The sequence below is a fragment of the Lontra canadensis genome, unplaced genomic scaffold (genome assembly GCF_010015895.1).
Source record: "Lontra canadensis isolate GAN:19392208 unplaced genomic scaffold, GSC_riverotter_1.0 scaffold142, whole genome shotgun sequence".
Lineage (NCBI taxonomy): Eukaryota > Metazoa > Chordata > Mammalia > Carnivora > Mustelidae > Lontra > Lontra canadensis.
This window is the reverse complement of record NW_022631136.1, coordinates 1,400,981-1,409,241: the sequence shown is the minus strand read 5'-3', so window position 1 is coordinate 1,409,241 and position 8,261 is coordinate 1,400,981.

The following is an 8,261-nucleotide window of genomic DNA, read 5'->3' as shown; positions in this document are numbered from 1 at the left end:
TAAAGGCTTTGAGAGAGAAAATCAGGTTGGCATACAGGGGATACTCAGTTGCATACACAGAATGGCATTGGATTTAATAACACTACTGAAAACTAGAAAATGATGGGGATAATGCCCTCAAAACTCTAGATGATTATTATTTTTAATCTAGAATCCTATACTCTTCCAAGATGTTTCCAAGCATGCAAAGACAGGAAATTTTCTTTCTGTGCTCCCTTCCTCAGGAAGCTAGTGGATGATGAAGTACTAAAACAGAGGATGAAACCAGGGAAAATCAAAACATGGCATCCTGGAAATAAAGGGTTGACCACACAGAAAAGAAACAAAGGGATTCCAGGGATGACGGTGTAGGCAAGAGCCAGAACAACTTTGCAGCAGGCCTCCTGCAACCAGGCCAGCTTGACAACACATGAGGTCAACAGGCTACCTACTGTGTTTGACCAACCTGAGAGATTTATACTTCTTCTTTTTTTCTTCAAGATTTATTTATTTGAGGGTCGCCTGGGTGGCTCAGTGGGTTAAGCCTCTGCCTTCGGCTCGGGTCATGATCCCCGGGGTCCTGGGATCGAGCCCCACATCAGGCTCTCTGCTCAGCAGGGAGCCTGCTTCCTCCTCTCTCTCTCTGCCTGCCTCTCTGCCTACTGTGATCTCTCTCTGTCTGTCAAATAAATAAATAAATAATTCTTTAAAAAAAAAAGATTTATTTATTTGACAGAGAGAGCAAGCAAGCATACATAGGCGTGCATGTACACACACACACACACACACACACACACACACACGAATGAGGGGGAGGGGCAGAGGAAGAGAATCCTCAAGCAGCCTCTCTGGCTGAGCTTGGAGCTCAATGCAGAGCTCCACTCAGGGCTCCACCTGGTTAGGGGCTTGACTCTGGCTCTACCTCAGGACCCATGAAATCATGACCTGAGTTGAAACCAAGAGTCTGACACTTGACCAACTAAGTCACCTAGGCACCCCAAGAGGTTTACACTTCTGACAGAATCTATGAAACAAAATGAACAAACAAAAACCCAGGGCAATCGGAAATTCCAGGAAAAACAAAAATTTATATAAGGCAAAATTAACCATAATTATTTGGCTTAATTGTGAATAAAATATATATAGTCATAAACATATAAAAATAAATACTGGGCACCTGGCTGGCTCAATCAGCTAAGCAACTGCTTTCAGCTCAGGTCATGATCTCAGGGTCCTGGGAGAAAGCCCTGAGTTGGGATAACTGCTCAGCGAGGAGTCTGCTTCCCCCTCTGCCCTTCACCCCACTCTCACTCGCTCTCTCTCTCTCTCTCTCATAAATAAAAAAAAATTTTTTTAAAGAATAAATACTGGGCGCCTGGGTGGCTCAGTGGGTTAAAGCCTCTGCCTTCGGCTCAGGTCATGATCTCAGGGTCCTGGGATCGAGTTCCGCGTGGGGCTCACTGCTTGGCGGGGAGCCTGCTTCCTCCAATCTCTCTCTGCCTGCCTCTCTGCCTGCTTCTGATCTCTGTCTGTCAAATAAATAAATAAAATCTTAAAAAAAAAAAGAATAAATACTAATTGATTCTAAAACTGTGGTCTCCTGGGGTTCAGCACCAAAACAAACAAACAAACAATAAATACCCAATAACTATGGTCTACTATTGGAAGAGGTGATGAGTTTGCTTGTGGAGTATTTAAAGAATGAAATCCGAATCTTCTATCGTAGAAAGTGTACTAAGTGAACTAAAGATTTTACTGATTTTTATTAAGCAAAATTGGTGATAAAATTTTGAAGTGACATTTTCTCAAAGCAGTAAGTCAAAAATTTATTTTGTTTCCAATGAGCTATGGCTTTAGTTTTTTGTTGTTGTTGTTATAAAAAATGTAGAAATTACAAAAACATGGATGGGCCTAGAAGGTATAATGCTAAGTGAGATAAGTCAGTAAGAGAAAGACAAATGTCATATGATTTCACTCATAGGTGAAATTTAAGAAACAAAACAAAGAAAAAAGACAAACAAGAAAACCAGACTCTTAAATACAAAAAAAATGGTAGTTGCTAGAGAGGCAGTGGGTAGGGGAATAGGTGAAATAGATAAAGGGATTGAGAGTATATTTATCATGATGAGCATGGAGAAATCTATAGAATTGTTGAATCACTGTATGGTACACCTGAAACCAGTATAACATCCTATGTTAATTATACCTCAGTTTAAAATGCAGAAATATTCTACATTTACTATAACATTTCTTTTTTTTAAAGAATATTTTATTTATTTATTTATTTATTTATTTATTTACTTGATGGGGATGAGAGAGAGAGAGAACACAAGCAGGTGGAATAGCAGGGAGAGGGAGAGGGAGAAGCAGGCTCCCCGCCGAGCAAGGAGCCTGATGTGGGACTTGATCCCAGGACGCTGGGATCATGACCTGAGCCGAAGGCTGACGCTGAATTGGCTGAGCCACCGAGGTGCCCCTATTACAACATTTCATAGAGGTTTCTATGTACACTAACGTATCCATTAAAAATGCATATTTTGTCCATTCCTCTCTCATATAGTATGAAAATAGTGTGATCTTTGAAACATCTTATGTCAGTTTTACCAGAGATAATGATTTAAAATGCAGATTAGGGGTGCCTGGGTGGCTCAGTGGGTTAAGCCTCTGCCTTCGGCTAGGGTCATGGTCTCAGGGTCCTGGGATTAAGCCCTGCATCCGGCTCTCTGCTCGGTGGGGAGGCTGCTTGCTTCCCCCTCTCTCTCTGTCTGCCTCTCTGCCTACTTGTGATCTCTCTCTCTGTCAAATAAATAAATTAAAAAACCTTTTAAAAAATGCAGATTAATTACCATAAGATATACTGAACCTTTATGTCTCTGAGATCCAGCATTGATTTCTGGCAGAGTGCCTCAGTGATTTTTAGGTGTCCTAATGGAATCTAATAGAAAAACACATCCTGGATTAATCTAAGGTATTTTCAGTTACAATAATTTATTTTGCACTGTACTTATCCTCTCAGGGTAGGAAGTTACTTTTCTTTCATAGCTCTGAGATACTGTTGATTCTATCATTCTTTCAAACAATATCTCATTCTGTTATTTCATCATTATTGTCTTAACTTAATAGTCATATTACTCAAATTTTTCTATACTTACTTATCAGATAATGACTTTGTAGTTTATTCATATCATAACTCCATTTCATTCTCAGGAAGTTCAATAGAAGAATGCTTCACAAGTGTTGATCAAAATATGACGATGAAGAATAAATTAAAATCTGATGAACAATATACTTTAAAAAACTAACATTTGTTTTCCCTCAAGGCTTTATTTTTTATTTTTAAAGAAAATTTTTTTTATTTTTTAAATAATCTATATTTTAATATAGATTCTTAATGACTTATTTAAGAGAGAAGTGGGAGTGCAGAGGGAGAGAATCTTTTTTTTTAATAAAGATTTTATTTATTTATTTGACAGAGAGAGTAGTTACAAGTAGGCAGAGAGGCAGACAGAAAGGGAAGGGGAAGCAGGCTCCCCACTAAGCAGAGAGCCCAAGGCGGGCTCAATCCCAGGACTCAATCCCAGGATGCTGAGATCATGACCTGAGCCAAAGGCAGAGGCTTAACCCACTAAGCCACCCAGGTGCCCCAGGAGAGAAAGAATCTTAAGCAGACTTCACACTGAGGGCAGAGCCCAGAGTTGGGGTTGATCTCACAACCCTGTGATCACAACCTGAGCTGAAACCAAGAGCCCATCACTCAACAGACTGAGCCATTCAGGCACCCTTCCCTCAAGGACTTCAGATATAATTCCATGTGTTTTTTATCTATTGTTGCTGATTAGAAGCCTGTTGTCAGTCTGTTTATCTTTTCTTTTTGAGATTTATTGACTTGTTTTTTCAAGTAAGCTCTATGTCCAATATGGGACTTGAACTCATGACCCCAAGATCCTCATGTTTTACCAACTGAGCCAGCCCCTTTTCTTTTCGTTCTTTGGTAGATACTCTATTGATCTTTTCTTTTCTTTTCAATATTTAGTTTATTTATGTGAGAAAGAGTGAGAGCACAAGCAGGGTAAGGGGCAAAGGGAGGGGAGAAGCAGACTCCCCACTGAGCAGGGAGCCTGTCATGGGACTCGATCCCAGGATCCTGAGATCACGACCCATGCCAAAGGCAGAGACTCAATCCACTGAGTCACTCAGGTGCCCCATCTTCTGCCCATTTCTTTTTTTTTTTTTAAGATTTTATTTATTTATTTGACAGAGATCACAAGTAGGCAGAGAGGCAGGCAGAGAGAGAGAGGAGGAAGCAGGCTCCCTGCTAAACAGAAAGCCCGATGTGGGGCTCGATCCCAGGACCCTGGGATCATGACCTGAGCTGAAGACAGAGGCTTTAACCCACTGAGCCACCCAGGCACCCCTCTTCTGCCCATTTCTTGACTGGATTATTTATTGAGTATTGAGTTTGATAAGTTATTTATAGATTTTGGATACTAGCCCTTTATCTGGTATGTCATTTGCAAATATCTTCTCTCATTCTGTCGGTTGTCTTTGGTTTTGTTGACTGTTTCCTTTGCTGTGCAAAAACGTTTCATCTGCTGTGCAAAAGCGTTTCATCTTGATGAAGTCCCAATAGTTCATTTTTGCCCTTGCTTCCCTTGCCTTTGGCGATGTTTCTAGGAAGAAGTTGGTGCCCCTCAAGTCAAAGAGGTTACTGCCTGCGGTCTCCTCAAGGATTTTGATGGATTCCTGTCTCACATTGAGGTCTTTCATCCATTTTGAGCCTATTTTTGTGTGTGGTGTAAAGAACTGGTAGTTTCATTCTTCTGCATGTGGCTGTCCAATTTTGCCAACACCATTTTTTGAGGGGAGTTGTCTTTTTTCCATTGGACATTATTTCCTGCTTTGTCGATGAATGGTTGACCATAGAGTTGAGGGTCCATTTCTGGGCTTTCTATTCTGTTCCATTGATCTATGTGTCTGTTTCGTGCCAGTACTATACTGTCTTGATGATTACAGCTTTGTAATAGAGCTTAAAGTCCAGAATTGTGATGCCACCAACATTCCTCTGGGTATTTGGGGTCCCTTTTGGCTCTATACAAATTTTAGAATTATTTGTTCTAGCTCACTGAAGAAGTATTTTGATAGGAATTGCATTGAATATATGGATCGCTGTAGGTAGCATCGTCATTTTAACAATATTTGTTCTTCCAATCCATGAGCATGGAACAGTTTTCCATTTCTTTGTTGAAAGAAATGAAGGAGGAGAGATCACAAGAAACACCTTGTTGTTGTCTTCCTCAGTTTCTTTCATGAGGGTTCTATAGTTTTCTGAGTACAGATCCTTTACCTCTTTGGTTAGGTTTATTCCTAGGTATCTTACTGTTTTGAATGGAATGTAAGTGGGATCAGATCCTTAGTTTCTCTTTCTTCTGTCTCATTTCTGGTGTATGGAAACTGATTTCTGTGCATTGATTTTATATCCTGACACTTTGCTGAATTCCTATATGAGTTCTAGCAAGTTTGAGATGGAGTATTTTAGGTTTTCCACATAGAGTGTCATGTCATCTGCAAAGACTGAGAGTTTGACTTCTTTGCCAATTCAAAAGCCTTTTATTTCTTTTTGTTGTCTGATTGCTGAGGCTAGGACTTCTAGTACTATGTTGAATAGTAGTGGTGGCATCCCTGCCATGTTCCTGACCTTAGGTGAAAAGCTCTCAGTTTTTCCCCATTGAGAATGATATTCCCGTGAGCTTCTCATAAATGGCTTTTATGATATTGAGGTATGCTCCCTCTATCCCTACACTATATAGAGTTTTAATCAAGAAAGGATGCTGTACTTTGTCAAATGCTTTTCAAGCATTTATTGAGAGTATCATATGGTTCTTGTTCTTTCTTTCATTAATGTAGTGTATTACATTGATTGATTTGTAGATGTTGAGCCCCCTTGCAGCCCAGGAATAAATCCCACTTGGTCATGGTGAATAATCCTTTTAATGTACTATTGGATCCTATTGGCTAGTATTTTGTTAGGAATTTTTGCATCCATATTTATCAGGGATATTGGTCCATAATTCTTCTTTTTGGTGGGTTCTTTGTCTGGTTTTAGGATCAAGATAATGCTGGCCCCATAGAAAGAGTTTGGAAGTTTTCCTTCCATTTCTTTCTTTTTTTTTTTTTTTTTTTTTTTTTTTTTTGCTACAGCTTCAGAAGAATGGATGCTAATTCTTCTTTAAATGTTTGGTAGAATTCCCTTGGGAAGCCAAGGCCCTGGACTGTTGTTTTTGGGAGATTTTTGATTACTGCTTCAATTTCCTTGCTGGTTATGGGTCTGTTCAGGTTTTCTATTTCTTCCTGTTTCAGTTTTGGAAGTTCATATGTCTCTAGGAAGGCATCCATCTCTTCCAGATTACCTAATTTGTTGGCATATAGTTGCTTATAATATGTGCTTATAATTGTTTGTATTTCGTAGTTGTGATCTCTCCGTTTTCCATTCATGATTTTATTTATTTGGGTCCTTTCTTTTTTCTTTTTGATAAGTCTGGCCAGGATGGGTATCAATCTTATCAATTCTTTCAAAGAACCGGCTCCTAGTTTCGTTGATCTGTTCTACTGTTCTTTTGGTTTCTATTTCATTGATTTATTAATTCTCTTCTCCTGCTGGGTGTAGGCTTTATTTGCTGTTCTTTCTCCAGCTCCTTTAGGTGTAAGGTTAGATTGTGTATTTGAGACCTTTCTTGTTTCTTGAGAAAGGCTTGTATTGTTATATAGTTCCCTCTTAGAACCACCTTTGCTGCATCTCAAAGGTTTTGAACAGTTGTGTATTCATTTTTATTTGTTTCCATGAATTTTAAAAAATTGTCTTTAATTTTCTGGTTGACCCATTTATTCTTTAGTCAGATGCTCTTTAGCCTCCATGTCTTTGAGTTCTTTCCAAATGTCCTCTTGTGATTGAGCTCCGCATTCAAAGCACCGTGGTCTGAAAATATGCGGGGAATGATCCCAATTGCTTGGTACCAGTTGAGACCTGATTTTTTTTTAAGATTTTATTTATTTATTTGGCAGACAGAGATCACAAGTAGGCAGAGAGGCAGGTGGGGGAGGGGGGAAACAGGCTCCCTGCTGAGCAGAGAGCCCGACTCGGGGCTTGATCCCAGGACCCTGGGATCATGACCCCACGACCCTGGGATCATGACCCCAGCTGAAAGCAGAGGCTTTAACCCACTGAGTCACCCAGGCACCCCAAGACCTGATTTGTGACCGAGAATGTGATCTATTCTGGAGAATGTTCCATGTGCAATCAAGAAGAATGTGTATTCTGTTGCTTTACAATGGAATGTGCTGAATATATCTGTGAAATCTATCTGGTCCAGTGTGTCATTCAAAGCCCTTGTTTCCGTGTTGATCTTCTGCTTAGATGATCTGTCCATTTCAGTGAATGGGGTGTTAAAATCCCCTACTTTTATTGTATTATTATTGATGTGTTTCTTTAATTTTGTTATCAATTGGCTTATGTAATTGGCTGCTCCCATGTTAAGGACATAAATATTTATGCCCTTATATAAATATTTATATTTATTGTTAAATCTTCTTGTTGGATATACCTTTTCATTATGATGTACTCTACTTCCTCATTTCTTATTACAGTCTTTGATTTAAAATCTAATTTGTCTGATATAAGGATTACCACCCCAGCTTTCCTTTGATGTCCATTAGAATGATAAATGGTTTTCCTTCTACTTGGTTTCAATCTGGAGGTGTCTTTTTTTTTTTTTTAAAGATTTTATTTATTTATTTGACGAGAGATCACAAGTAGATGGAGAGGCAGGCAGAGAGAGAGAGAGAGAGAGAGGGAAGCAGGCTCCCTGCTGAGCAGAGAGCCCGATGCGGGACTCGATCCCAGGACCCCAAGACCATGACCCGAGCTGAAGGCAGCGGCCCAACCCACTGAGCCACCCAGGCGCCCTGGAGGTGTCTTTTGGGTCTATAATGAGTCTCTTGCAGAGAGCATATTGATGGGTCTTGCTTTTTTATTCAATCTAATACCCTGTGTCTTTTGACTGGGGCATTCAATACATTTACAAACAGAGTAACTATTTTTTAAAAGATTTTATTTATTTATTTGACAGAGAGAGAGAAAGCAAGAGAGGGAACACAAGCAGGGGGTGTGGGAGGTGGAGAAGCAGGCTTCCCTCAGAGCAGGGAGCCCAATGCAGGGCTCAATCCCGGAACCCTGAGATCATGACCTAAGCTGAAGGCAGATGCCTAACAACTGAGCCACCCAGGTG